This window comes from Anser brachyrhynchus, assembly GCF_964034855.1.
Source record: "Anser brachyrhynchus genome assembly, chromosome: 2".
NCBI classification, from domain to species: domain Eukaryota; kingdom Metazoa; phylum Chordata; class Aves; order Anseriformes; family Anatidae; genus Anser; species Anser brachyrhynchus.
Genome location: NC_137695.1, coordinates 127735759 through 127749315, shown reverse-complemented (window position 1 = coordinate 127749315; position 13557 = coordinate 127735759).

The following is a 13557-nucleotide window of genomic DNA, read 5'->3' as shown; positions in this document are numbered from 1 at the left end:
CCTCCGCGCCCGGCAGCCTATCAGCGCGCCCGCCTCCGCCGCCAGCCCCTCCCCGTTGCTGGGCGGTCGGCGGGCGACGGGGGGGTGACGTCACGCGGCGCGCGGGCGACCGTTAGGGACCGTTAGGGACCGTTGGGAACTGTTGGGGACCGTTGGGGGCCGTTGGGGGCCGTTGGGGGCCGTTGGTCCCGGCCCCTGTCGGCCGGCTCCAAGAGGTGTCAGCCCCAGCGTCCAGGAGCGAAGCCCAGCGCAGTGTCGCTGGGAGCAGCTCTGCCCATCGCCTGTCAGACCTAGCGGGGGTGCTGCCGGGCCGTGGGGTGCGTTGTGGGGTGCGCGGGGCTTGGTGTGGGACTTGGTAGGGCAGGAACAAAAGGCACGCAAAGCAGCAACGACAAAAGGGGTTAGGTAATATGGAGGAAGGGAAAAATGCGAAAAAAATTGGATGAAGGGATAAAACGGTTATGTGAAAATACTTGACTGGCTGGTACGCTGGTCTGTGACTGATCAGTGCAGCAAGTCCTGTCTTACTGTGTTTCTGCCTGTCCTGCAAGGGGCTCAGTTCTGTGTGCATGTCTGTGAATGGGGCTGTGAGTGCTGCAGCTGCAGCCAGGCTGTGGGGCAGCGGGCGTGCATGTCCACAGATGGAGTGAGTGCAGGTGTTGCCCAGGGAGTTGGTCGTGTCACTGTCCCTGGGGGTGTTGAAGGGAAGGTTGGGGGTCATGCTTAGGGACATGGTTTAGTGGGTGACGTTGGTGGTAGGGTGATGGTTGGACCAGATGACCTTGAAGGTCTTTTCTGACCTCAATGATTCTATGATTCTAAGTGAGGGTGTGATCACAGGCAAAAAGCAGCCGAGACATGCTGGTGAGCAGGTGAAGTGGCCTGGGAGGAAGGCAGGGAGTGGGGCTGTAAGGGACAGATCTGGGGGTGAGAGTGCATTTGTGTCTTTAAGAGCTCTTTTCTTGTTTTAAGGCATTTTTGCCATTATTTCCTGGATCTTATAAGGAAATAAATATGCACAAAGGATATAGGACATAGATAGCCTGAACTTGACTTTTTTTTTTTTTTTTTAAAGTGGGCCTGACAGACTTCCCTGACAGAATGCAAATGTCACCAGTTGGTCCAAGTTTATAAAGTTTATAAGTTGCAACGTTAGATTAATTTTTTATTATTATTATTATTTTTCATGGTGGTGGTTTTTTTTCTTTTTTTCTTTTTTCTTTTTTTTTTTTTTCTTTTGGTTTCTTGGAAAATACCTTGAGATCCAGTGGCAAACTATTGTTTGCATCAGTAATCACTAATACATTCTGGCACTTCTGCCATTTAAGAGTCCCAGAAAAATATTCTTTGTTTCTCACCCCCGCCCCCCCCCCCCCCAAAAAAAAAGTAGTGGTTTCCATGTCTGAAGGCCTTCCTTTTGTAGATCTCTGTGTAAGTTGGTCTTACGTATATTTTACCTTACCTCAAGCAGACTTGAGTCCTAATCAAAATTAGCAGGGAAGCTAGGGAAGTGAACAAAAAATAAGTTGCGCACTGAAAACTCCAAGGTCAGTTTTGCCTACAGAAGTCTTTGTAGTGTTAATCCAGTTTATCCCCTTAGCTGTCTTTTCTTCCTAAAAGGCGCACTTTCAAAGGGGCTGAGATTTTTCGGGGGTGTTGTACTACAACGTTTGATGGTATGACAAAGCTGCTTCTTGGTTCACACACTGTAATTTCTCCTGAATGTTACCTCTCAGTTTCTTGTTTTATCTTACCAGTTGTGCTGAGCCACGAGAAGAATTGAGCCAGTAGACTTTAGAATAACGCGTATATAAATCCTCACGACCATGTACCATACCTTTAGTTATAGTAGTGGTTATATAGTGTTATATGCTGTTATGTTGGAACAAAGGTGAAAGAGAAGGTTTTTATACTTGATACACATTTAATCAGCCCAAATGCTGCTCTACTGTAATATACCTCATTGAATTAGTTCAATGGCAGTAGTTATTCAATATAGAATGATGGAAAAATAAAGTAATAGAGCCTCAAAAGTTCACTTAAAAGAATATTACTGAAGTTATTCACTATATATAGAAATAAAGGATCAGAACAGAATTCTGATGTAATGCTGTCAAAAATACCAGAGCCTGGAAAATCACCTCTGTCTAGAAATTACCAGCAGTAACTTTCCATTCAGTGAAGGACTTTATTTATGATTATGCTAAGGTTATGAAAGGATAAGGTCACAGAAATTTCACAGATGAATTGGTATTGTTTAGGCAATCGTACAGAAGGAAGGAGACGCAGTGAATTTCTCAGAGGAGAAAAATACGATGGGTGAGGTCTGCAATAGAAAATAGTTATAGCTCTGCAAATGTATTCTGTCTTTCCTTGGTCCTCTGGATACGTGTCCACAGTGGCTGCAAATGCTTTGGGCTTTGCAGACAAAAGTGGCAAGGCTGAACCAATGACTGCCTTGTCTAGAGTCACAGGCTAAGTACTGGGAAATTCCTGGGGTGACATCTAAAAGCAAGATTTCTGTATGAGCTCCTGCTTGGAAGATCTGGAAATCACTACAGAGCAGCTTTGTGGCTCGATATTGTTGCTTCCAGGGGAACAGATTCCTTGTGGGACTCTAGTCAGAGGGAAGGGAAGAGCTTTCTGGTTAATGAAACAGGAGGTGTGAGAGAAAACGAGTGGAATCTCCTGGGACCTGATCAGGACTAGGATATTATCCAGTATATAGGTTCACATTTTGCCTTTCCTAACTTAGATTACTTGATTCCGAATTACAGATTTCTCCTGCTTTATTTGTAAATAGATGCATTCTATGGATAGAATGAAAGGGGAAATAGAAGTAAATGAACGACTAGATTTCCTGTGTTGTGAGTACTACTAACACATGCTAACACATTTGATTTCTGAAGCTTAAACTATAGATCTCACTGTATGCTTTAAATACTGGACATCTTAATGTCTCATTAAGCTAATGTACGTATGAAATAATAAAGTTTGCATTCTTCTCAGTTAATGTGTTCTCCTCAGTTAATATGATGCAATTTTAGAGACAAATGTATTAAACTATTCAATATAATGAACTCAGCAGGGTCTCCTCCCCTTTGCTGGGATTAATTCAAAAGCAGAGAAGCCTGTCTGAATTTAAGAAGCGATTGGACTGTGCACTTAGTCACATGGTCTAAACTTTTGGGCAGACCTGTGCAGTGCCAGGAGTTGGACTTGATGATCCTTATGGGTCCCTTCCAATTCGGGATATTCTATGAGTCTAAGGCATCTGTCGGTGTTTATTCTGCCCCAGCTGAAGGTCGATGTTAGATGGGCAAATGGGTTAAAGGCAAGGTAACTGACTACACTGCCACCACCAACCATGTCCACTAGCACGTTTGCCTCACCGAGTATCAAAACAAAACAACCACAACAACAAAACCCACAACCTTTTCATACTGCAAGGCACTGACTAGTCTGTCTTGCTACCAGAAGCAAATACTTGCTACATTTTGGCTTTGCTAGCTGTCATTTGTCTTGAGCAGGGGCATGTTCTCACAGCCCATATGCCAAACTCCCGATAAAGTTGTATGGAATTCTCCCTGGCTGAGATTCAGGGCTAGGAATTTAAATCAATTAAACAAATTCATGGTGCTTAAATGCTTTAATGAATTTAAGTGATCTTTATAGATTACATTTTCTCTAAATGAAGACTGCCTGGTAAGGATATGCAGAACGAGGCCCTGTGTCACTGGTCAAGTACTGATCCCTGTGATGTACTGAGTACTGGCTCACATTTTGCACTGCTTACTCCACAGAAAACATTATCTCTGGGCTACACAATTTCAGCTTAGGAAACTACATTTCTGTGGAATGATTGGTAGGAACCTTTTGGAAACTTTGCTTATTTAGAAGTAATAATTTGTTTATGTGTTTGTTTATTTTGCTTAGTGTGCCAGCCAGTAGGAACTAATAGCTTTGAAACTGTTCCCACTGTGAAAAAAGGTCTTGGAAATGTGATTCTCTGGCTCTGCTTATTAGCTGAACACTGTTAAGTTTTTAGTAGACTTGGAGAACAGAGAATGGGTTTACAACAGCATGATACTGTGAAAATGTTAAAAAGAGACATACCTACGTATCTGTAAAACTGACAGAGATGAGTTGTAGATAATACCAGAAAACCAGAAAATCTGAGATTCAACTGAGTGAAACTGAATCTGGTGCTGTCATCAACCTAAGCTTCCAAATCAAAGGGAACATTTACATTTCCAAATCAAAGTAAACAACATTCACTGTTGTTTATAATATAAAAGTGGGAGGTTGGTAGAGTTCTGATTTTTAACACTCTGTAGCTAAATAGCTATTGTGATGGGCAATACTTCTGAACATGTACATGATCACAAAGTAGTTTGCCCTGATCTGATTTATCCCAAGGAAATAGCAAAATAATTTGTAACAATACACTCCTGAAATGACAATTTTATTCATTTAAGGGCTCTGGATACATTCCTGACAATTCCTGTGATTCAGTTCTTCAGAAGTCATGATTAGAAACTCTAAGGAGAACAAGACATGCTGATTATCCAAAGTTCAATGTTAACTGTGGGTAATTACTGAAGTGAAATGAGGCAGAGGTAGATGCATGTGCATGTGATGGTGCCTCTTTTTCTTTTTTTTCTTTCCTTGTTTCCTCCTGTGTGAGGGTGAAGGTTCAGAGATATGAAAAAAGTCCGTATATAGCTACTCTCTTCTGGTATTTTTTAGCTCTATAGAATTATTTTTTGTATTTACTAAGTTCTTTATTTCTTTTGATAATTTAATATCTTATTTAGAACACTTTCGCCATTCCTTGCTGAGGTAAACATACTGGTGGAACATGTCTGAAGTGATCACACAGGGCTTGCTCACGTGGTCCTGATGAGAAGAGGGTTCAGGCAAGCAAGAGCAGGGAAGAATTAAGGCAGTAGCTCTACTGCTGCTGCAAGAAGAAACTTTTGACTTTGGAGGCGTAACGTTTCATGCCCAAATGAAAAGATTCCCTGTGTGCTTTCATTTAGTGCCCTGTATATAAGCCTCGGAGCTCCTGTCATACAGCTTCTTTCGGTTCATCTATGAATTAGAGCTGTAAGAAGTGTGAGATCCTCCTATCCGCTGTGCCTTGGGGCATGCAAAATGCCTGTAGCGGCCACAGTGTAGCACAGGAGAGAGGTACTGCACAGCTCTGGCTTGCAGACCGCTGTGGTGAGACTGTGCCAGGCTGTGGGCTGTGTACGTGCCCTGTGTGGGTACGGGGGTACGTACATGGATGGATATGGAGGCACTTGCTCCAGTCGTCATCAGACTTGCTGCTGGAAGATGAGTCACAAATGTAAGATGTTTCTATTATGTAGCTTCCTACTGAGGGACCGGAGAACTGAAGACAATGTTCCTTCCTAAGAATGGTACGATTATGCTTGCTTTTCACTTTACTTTAATAAATCATTAAACTGACAACATTAAAACATTAAAAAGGAAAAGGTGGTAAATGCAAGTAGTTCCTTGAGTGGCTGAGCTAATGAATCCTACTTCTTTATGGGTCTGTGGTTTGTGCTTGGATTCCTTCGTGTTTAATAAGGTGTAAACTCTGAAACATTTCCTGCAGTTGGGGCACTCAGGATGGCTCAATTCATTGTGGATCTTCTGGAGTCTAATTGGAGTGAAGTTCACTTTGAGCCCTTTTACTTAATGAATACACTAAGTTGGAATAATCTCTTAAGAGGCTTTTTAACTTTAATAGCGCGGACATAGGTGCTGTACTGATACTTCACAGTCTACAGCTCACATCCTGCCACTGAGTAGAAACAAATGGACATGAGAAGAGAATATGAAGAATAACTGCAAATTTTATGCCATCTGAAAAACATAACGTAAGAGAGCAAATCATAAAAATAAGTAGATTTCTTCTGTGAACGAAACCGACAGTTTCATTGCTAGTTTAAATAATAGCAAATATTAACATTATCCAACCTGTTTTTTTTTTTTTTCCCCAGTAGGAATACTTAAATGGTAGTTTAATAATGATTAGCAATGAATTGTTGCTGTGCTGAATTCCAGCGTGGGAAGGATGAAAATCTGTAGAAAACTTGAGGATGAAGAGTGAGAAATAATAAAACAAATCAATTTTAAAAATTGTTCCTTTTGGCAGTGTTCATGTTTGGCTTATCTTTACTTTCTGCAAGTAAGATGCATTTTATAGTTGTGGTAGTTCTAAATGATTAAATACTTTTTAGGATACAGATTAATGCATTTGAAGGCACATCGGTGATTAACAAATATTTTTGTTTCTCTGACCCTGCTCCTGGTGGTCTTGTCTTCATTAAGGAGAAAAAATATATGTGTTTAACTACATCGTGGTTCACCAGTGGCAACTAATACCTGCTAAAATCCTCATTAAGACAAAGTCAGTCAGTAGTTTTAAAAAACTATGTTAACAGCTCTCAGTAAACTCTTTTCGCTCGGGGCCCTGTTATGTTGCCTTAATAAAACCACAGATGATTTTCCTCTTCATCTGCTTAATTTCACGCTGTCAAGCATCAGTAACTTTGGGTGTCTGAACAGTGAAAGTCCTCTGATGAGTTAGTCACTATGAGTCAATAATGCATTTATTTATTTACTTATGGTGGGGAGTATGTAATCTTCTTGTTTGAGCAGTACTTTTTCAAACAAAGCTAAAAAGAAAGAATTTTGTAAATGATTCGACATTGAATCGTTTAGGTACTCTTATAAAAATCTTCCATTGAAGCAGGTTCTCAGGCTTCATTGGCTCATAGTGTTCAGCAGGGCCCTTGTTCAGCGGTAGGATTTTGTTAACACAAAACGACAAAATATGAAGAATCCTAGTATGGTAAGGCAGCGATAGTTTTCATAGACGTTGACTTGTTTTGGTTGGATTTCAGGTCAGTCCTGTACAATGCTGAGTATCTATAGATGACGGATTTGGGAGAAGTGAGTAGAATTCAGTCTGGTTTTAAAACCAAACATTGGAAGCTGCACAAATGTCTGTGCTGTATATGATGGAGGTCAGGCCTTGCTTCCCTCTGGCTGAGGCCCCATTCTGCAGACATTTAGTTAATAGGACCCAGAGTCTCATGTCCCCTGTGTACTCCTTGCTGCTGAGGACACGGAATAAGCTCAGTCCCTTCCAACCCCAGCTGACCATCAGTTTAGCCCCGGAATGAGGGGTATTAATTGAGGAAAGCCTTTGATTCCTGATCTATGGGCAGCTAAATTAATGCAATGTCTAAGTTCCCATTTTCATTCTAGTGGAGAACAAAAATTTGAGTCAAAACCTTTGTGTTTCTTGCAAGATGCGATTATGATTCTAATTTGTGTTTTCATTATGAACTAATGAAAAAAAGTAACTTTATGTTTTGTAATCCTGGTATCATTACACTGTGTGACCGAGGAGAAAATAATGCTAAAATATTGAAAGCTAGCTGCTTACTTATGTTAAATTGATTTAGAAATTTAATAGCTGTATATGAATGTAATAACTTCAGTCATGGAATCTGTGGTGCCCATAGATGTCTGCTTGTATTTCAGTTCTTGGATGAAGATCTGTAAATAGTGAAAAATGCTATTTGAGAAGTAATTTGAGTTATTTTACTGGGGGAGAATTTATTGTCTGACAGTCTAAAAATGAGTCAGCTCAGTTAACAACCAGTCTTGGATACATCCATTAGAAGTGGATTTTTCATTTGGAGAAAGCTACAGTTTAGCCAGTTAAGAATGCTAACTCTTTTCAGAAAAACATCTTTTTTTTGTGTGTGTGTGTGTGGCCTGGAAACTGGCTTGCTGTCACCGCAGACAGGTAATGAAGATTGTTGTAGACACTTTCCCCATTTGCTTATGGAGGCAATTGAGGCTTGTGATTCATGAGGTGCTGAGAAACCTTTAAAAACATCCAGCCTACTACCTAATACAATATAGCCTTTTTTTGTTGTTTTGTTTTTCTATTTCTATCATTCATAAAGACAGAAGAATGGATATGGGTTCGTAGAGACTAAAAAAAGAAGGCTTGAACAGACATTACTCAGTTTTTGATTCTTTTTTTTTTTTTTTTACATTCAATGAAAATTTTCATTAATGGAGTGAGCAGAAACACGGTATAAGCCTCTACAGTAAATTAAGGTTTAATGTAATGATATCCTGACTAGGTTGATTTATTTACTAATTTTTATATTAGAATAGCTTGAAATTTGTCTCCTGAATACATCAGAGTAGTGTACTTTTACCCTAGCTTGCTGGCATCTCAGTACATTGCCAGTGAGATCTCTACCACCTGCTCAATTCCAAGTCTGCTAATACTTCCTTTAGGACCTAAGTCCTACTGCATGCCTCCTTTGCATCTTAGCATAAAATGGTTTGCCTACTTTCTCTCTGTGCTTGTGTTCAGCCACAGGTCAGACTGCACCAGTAAAACAGTGCATTTTCTGTACTTGTCTTTTTCTTGCTATGAAGTTGGGATGAGATGTTAGGATGCTAGATGTAAATATATATATTATATATATATTCACATGAGCTCCATAAACAAGAAATGAGAAAGAGGAGGAAACAGAAAAAGGTAAACAACCTAGAATAAGAAAAGATCACCTAACCTCACAGCATGACCTAAGAGATTTTTAGCTGTCTAAACTACCATGGTGTATCCTGCTCCCTTGACTGCCCAGACTCAGTGTCTATTGGAAAATGCTCCCACTCCATTTCTCCTGTATGGCTTAGTTTCCTTTTGATGCAGTCAAAATTTGGAGAGGCAGAAGACTTGCACAAGCCTGAAGATGTCCTGTGGTGTGGAATTATAGCGGAGCTGGAAAGTGAACTTTTATCAGTTTTTTTTGGTGATAACTTCAGGTACTATGGATAGATCTGTGGGCTGCAGACAGCTTGTATATTGAATAATATACAAAACTCAAAGTCCTCTCTTTAAAATGCAATTATTCAGATCAATGGTAAGAAGAAGAGACGGGGAGAAGCAATTAGAAGGATGTGGGTTTTGTTTTTAAAGGAAAGAGGAAGCTAGGAATTTGTTTAAGGTAGAACAGGAAGATGGAACAAATTTATATTTGTGGGCAGTACTACATATTCGGAGAAAGAACCAGAGAACTCAGAGAAAGAATATTTGTTAAAAAAAGTTATACTCCTTACTTTTTGAACCATACAGATACTCTATAAAAGTTGCATTTGCAGCAAAACTTTGCCTGTAAAAAAGATTAGTTATTTCCATGACTCATTTTGAAGGAAAAACAAAACAAAACAAAAACAAAGCAAAACAAAAAACAAAATACTTTATTCCCAATACAAATTATACTTTCTCACAGTTTTTGGGCTATAAAAAAGGTGGTTCACTTCAGGCAAGAAGTGTTAGGTCCAAGTTAGGTTGTTGGTTACTAGCAAGCTGAACAAGATAGTGGTTTATCCACCACTTCTGAATGTTAGGCTGAGGTACCTTGGTTTGGATATCCAAAACCAGCTACTAGATATTTCCACACTTCTGCAATAATGTTTACTCACCCTTGTAAAGCAATTTGAGGTGTTATATCTCTGACAGTGCAAGTAGTAATTAGCAGTAACGCTGAAGAGAGAGGAAAAAAAGGCTTAGAAGCACTGTAATATTTTTTTTAATAAACAATGGATTCTGACTTTATTTGCATAGCCAAATGATTTATTTCTGTACACATTGTCTGCCAGAGATCCCTGTATAATAAAGTCAAGTAATGAAATCTAAGGACACTATGGATTATTGTTTTGGTATATATGCAATGCTCAATGTAAAGTGGTTTCATGCAGAGAACTGAAATGAGACACAGATGATTCATTTACACATTTATTTACTATCCTGCTTATTCTATCAGACTGAAATGGAGAACAATGCATTTATTTTACAGACATTTGACATAAATTAAACAGATATTTTGATGTTGAACAATTGTACAGACTACAACATGCATATTAATATGTAGATTGGTGCAGAAATATTTAATTGATCAGCAAAACCTAGTATGACAAAAATAATAACCACATTTCCTTTTTTATGAAGTTAAAATGCAGCTGATATGAAGACATTGATACAAATACCACTAAATGTGAAAAGTTATTATTCTAATGGAATCAGATGGTTAGCTGGAAAAATAACGCTATTGTCAAACAGTCTTAGCTACAAAAAGAAATTAAATCAAAATGTTTCTAACAAATACAACAATAATGAAAAAAGCATGTTTGATGCAATTACCATTGCAAAATGCCCTATTATTTCCCTGCCCCACCCCTAAATGCAAACAGTGCATGAAGCAAAAGCAGCATATTCTCCCACAAAATGTCTGGGGCATTTTGTAAAGGCAGATGAATGAGATTAGACAAGACTTATCACATACGCTTTTATCTCCTAGTGACAGTTCTTTGAAAGAAAGATATGTTGTTAATAGAGCAGTTTATGATGAAATGTTGCTAATTCTGTAAAATTGACCAATAGTGAAGACACTGCTATCGCGCCAAGAGAACTTGAAAAATACTGTTGTGCTTTTTTGTTTGCAGCATTCAGAGCATTCACAGAGGAATACAAAGTAAAGTTCATTAAATCAATAGAACTAATAGTAGTCATGCTACTGTACCTATGAAACTAACACAGTAATAACTTATAAACATGAATCAGTACATATTCTTAGTTGATATTTACAGTGATCTTAAAGCAATAGGATATGTATTCAACTCTCAGGTTCTTTGTACTCTAATCCCTCCATGTTTCAGCTTATCAGCATGGCTCCTTTGAATTTTGAGAGTTACATAGGTAAAACTCTGCATAACTCTTTGAAAATGTAGAGGTATAAATCCAGAACTCTGCATCCTAGCAGAAGTACCCATGATTGTCCCCAACTGTGTTTTTTCTTTTTTTTTTCTTTTTTTCTTTTCATTTTGCAATATGTGTTAGAAACAGTTTCTTTTGCCTAAAGCTATAATATATTGCTCCATCCATCAGTTTTATATAGGCAGAATTCCCATCGGCTTTCTGCTTAAGGACTTCAAGAACAGGCATAAATGTTTTGTATTTGTATCTCCACTGAGAGATTCTATCTGAGCAAAACTTAGAGCCAAAACATCAATATAGAACATAAGTCCTTAACCTTGCAATCATTACAAAAATAAAAATAATAATAAAAAAAGAATAGGCTTTTTGTTTCTTGCATTCCCTTTTACAAGATATGTCCTTGAGATCAGAACAACTAAGCACACCATCAAACCCCCCTAACCATGCAACTTAAATCAATTCCAACTGATGACCCACATGGAAAGATACCTAGGCATGGTAGTTGGGCACAAAATAGTTCTGATCTTCCATCATTGCTTAGCCATTTGCACAGACATTCACTTTTATTCATACCAGTATAAAGAGTTACTGTTAAGTTAAATAGAGTTACTTGCAGTCAGCTTTATCATTCTGCTGATTTAATGATTTTGGAGTGAGAGTCAAACTAGGGCTGTCAGTACTGCTTTAGTCAAACATAACACCAACTTTAGAGTAAATTGACTGTAGAAATATGCAATATTCAAGAGTGCGGCCCAAATTGCAAACCACAACTATTCCAATGTTCTGAAGAATATCCGACTGGTTGTTTGAATGATTCCACCTGGGATAAGTGGGAGACTAGACTGGGGACAATTTAATCTTTGGCTGTGTACAGCCATGTATACAGCCTCTTTTCATACATCACCATAGATGACAAGAGCAAAATTTGCTTGAGTAAGAGATTTAGCCTGATTTCTGCAAAGGTGCCAGTGTAAACATAACCACAGACTTCTAGATTTAGAAACATGCAGATACATATGGCTGAAGAATCCAGCCCCTTCATTAATGAATTACTTTTGTGTCATAAGTCATAGTCCCTCAATAGAAAATACTTAAAAAACAGTACCTCAACTTCATTTTGGTACAATAAATTTCAAAGATAATGTAATGCAAGACACAGCCTTTAGGTCTTTCTTATGTACCAAAATTTTTCTTTTGGTAACTGTACAAACTTTTGGTAACTGTACCTTTTGAAGTTAATGGATTTATATATTTATTTGAGGTAAAAAATTACTAATGAAAATAAGAAAATGAAATTAATTACCCAGACTGCTCTTAGATTCAGGATTTGCATTAAACACAGGACTACAATCAATGTCTAATGTAATGACATGTCACTACATATATGTAATGACATGTCACTATTCTGTTTGGTTCATGGGTATAATTAGGATAATCATATAGGATAATAATATCTTTTGAATTAAATATTACCTAATAGAATGTTCTTTACCTACTCCTCATTAGAGGGACCAATAATATTTGTGTGCTACTTCCTTCTTCTACGATGGGATCCATATGGACTTGTGTTAGGTGTCATAAAACAAAATTAAGTGGCAATTAAGTAACTATATAGGACTATGTTACCACTACTGTTTTGGAAGAAATCTCCATTACAGCTAAAAGGTAATACTTCTTAAATATTATAACACAATGGTTCCAAAATATTTAACCCTGCAATGGAAGAAATACAAGGACAAGTATGTTACTCCACCTGTAATGTCACATGGTGTATGATTACCGAACAAGAAACCATTGCATGATTCAAACAATTTTGCATATGCCTGCCAGTCATCTAACCTTTTTTCACTGGTGGAACTGATATGGTGGCTGCAAAGGATTTTCCTCCCAGAACAGTTGATCTGCTTTACAATGTAAAAATATTTCAGACAGAGTTTAAACTGAGTACCGTTATTAATAAGAATGTGTTGGACAACAGACAAATATTCATACTGGTACTGATGGCTATCTTATTAGCATGTAACAGTCAGTTAGAAACTGCAAAGCTCTTGCAAAAGCACTGAACAAATGCACTGAAACATCTTGCAGGAGGAGGAGGATACCAGAGGAGACAGAGCATTTTAAAGCTAGAAAACTTGTGAAGTTGTGAGATGATATATGGCTGCAACAGTAACAGACAGAAAGGACACTCAGTTCTTCTTGTTCCTCAGTTCAAATGCAATAGAGCCCCAGAGTTAATATCTATCTGTCCATTTGCACCTGACTATAAAAATATTTTACTGATAAACAAGACACATCTTATTTGTTGGGTTGTTTTCTGACTGATCCCAAGTAGAGGAGAAGGTTGGTGTTTGGAGGGAAAGGGGAAGAGATCCAAAGATCAACAATGATAAGAACGCAGACTATCGTCTTTGTCAGGAAAGTCTTTTGGAAAACAGTTACAAATCAGATGTTCATGTTAGGTAAGTTGGTAACAACATCACTGAAAATCTCAGTAGAGACCTGTTGGTTCTAGGATAAAAATTAAGATGGGGTAGGACGGGAATTAATCTTTTGCTACTGGCATTTTTGCCTCATTAAGTGTGACCAAGGATTATGTAATATATGTTTTATTATATCTCTAGTTTGTATAGTATATTAAAACATGTCGTGTCTACTTACTTTTTTCTGCCTTTCTTCCCCCTTCGTTGTATTTGCATTTCCTGCTTGATCTGTGCTGACTACTTTCAAAA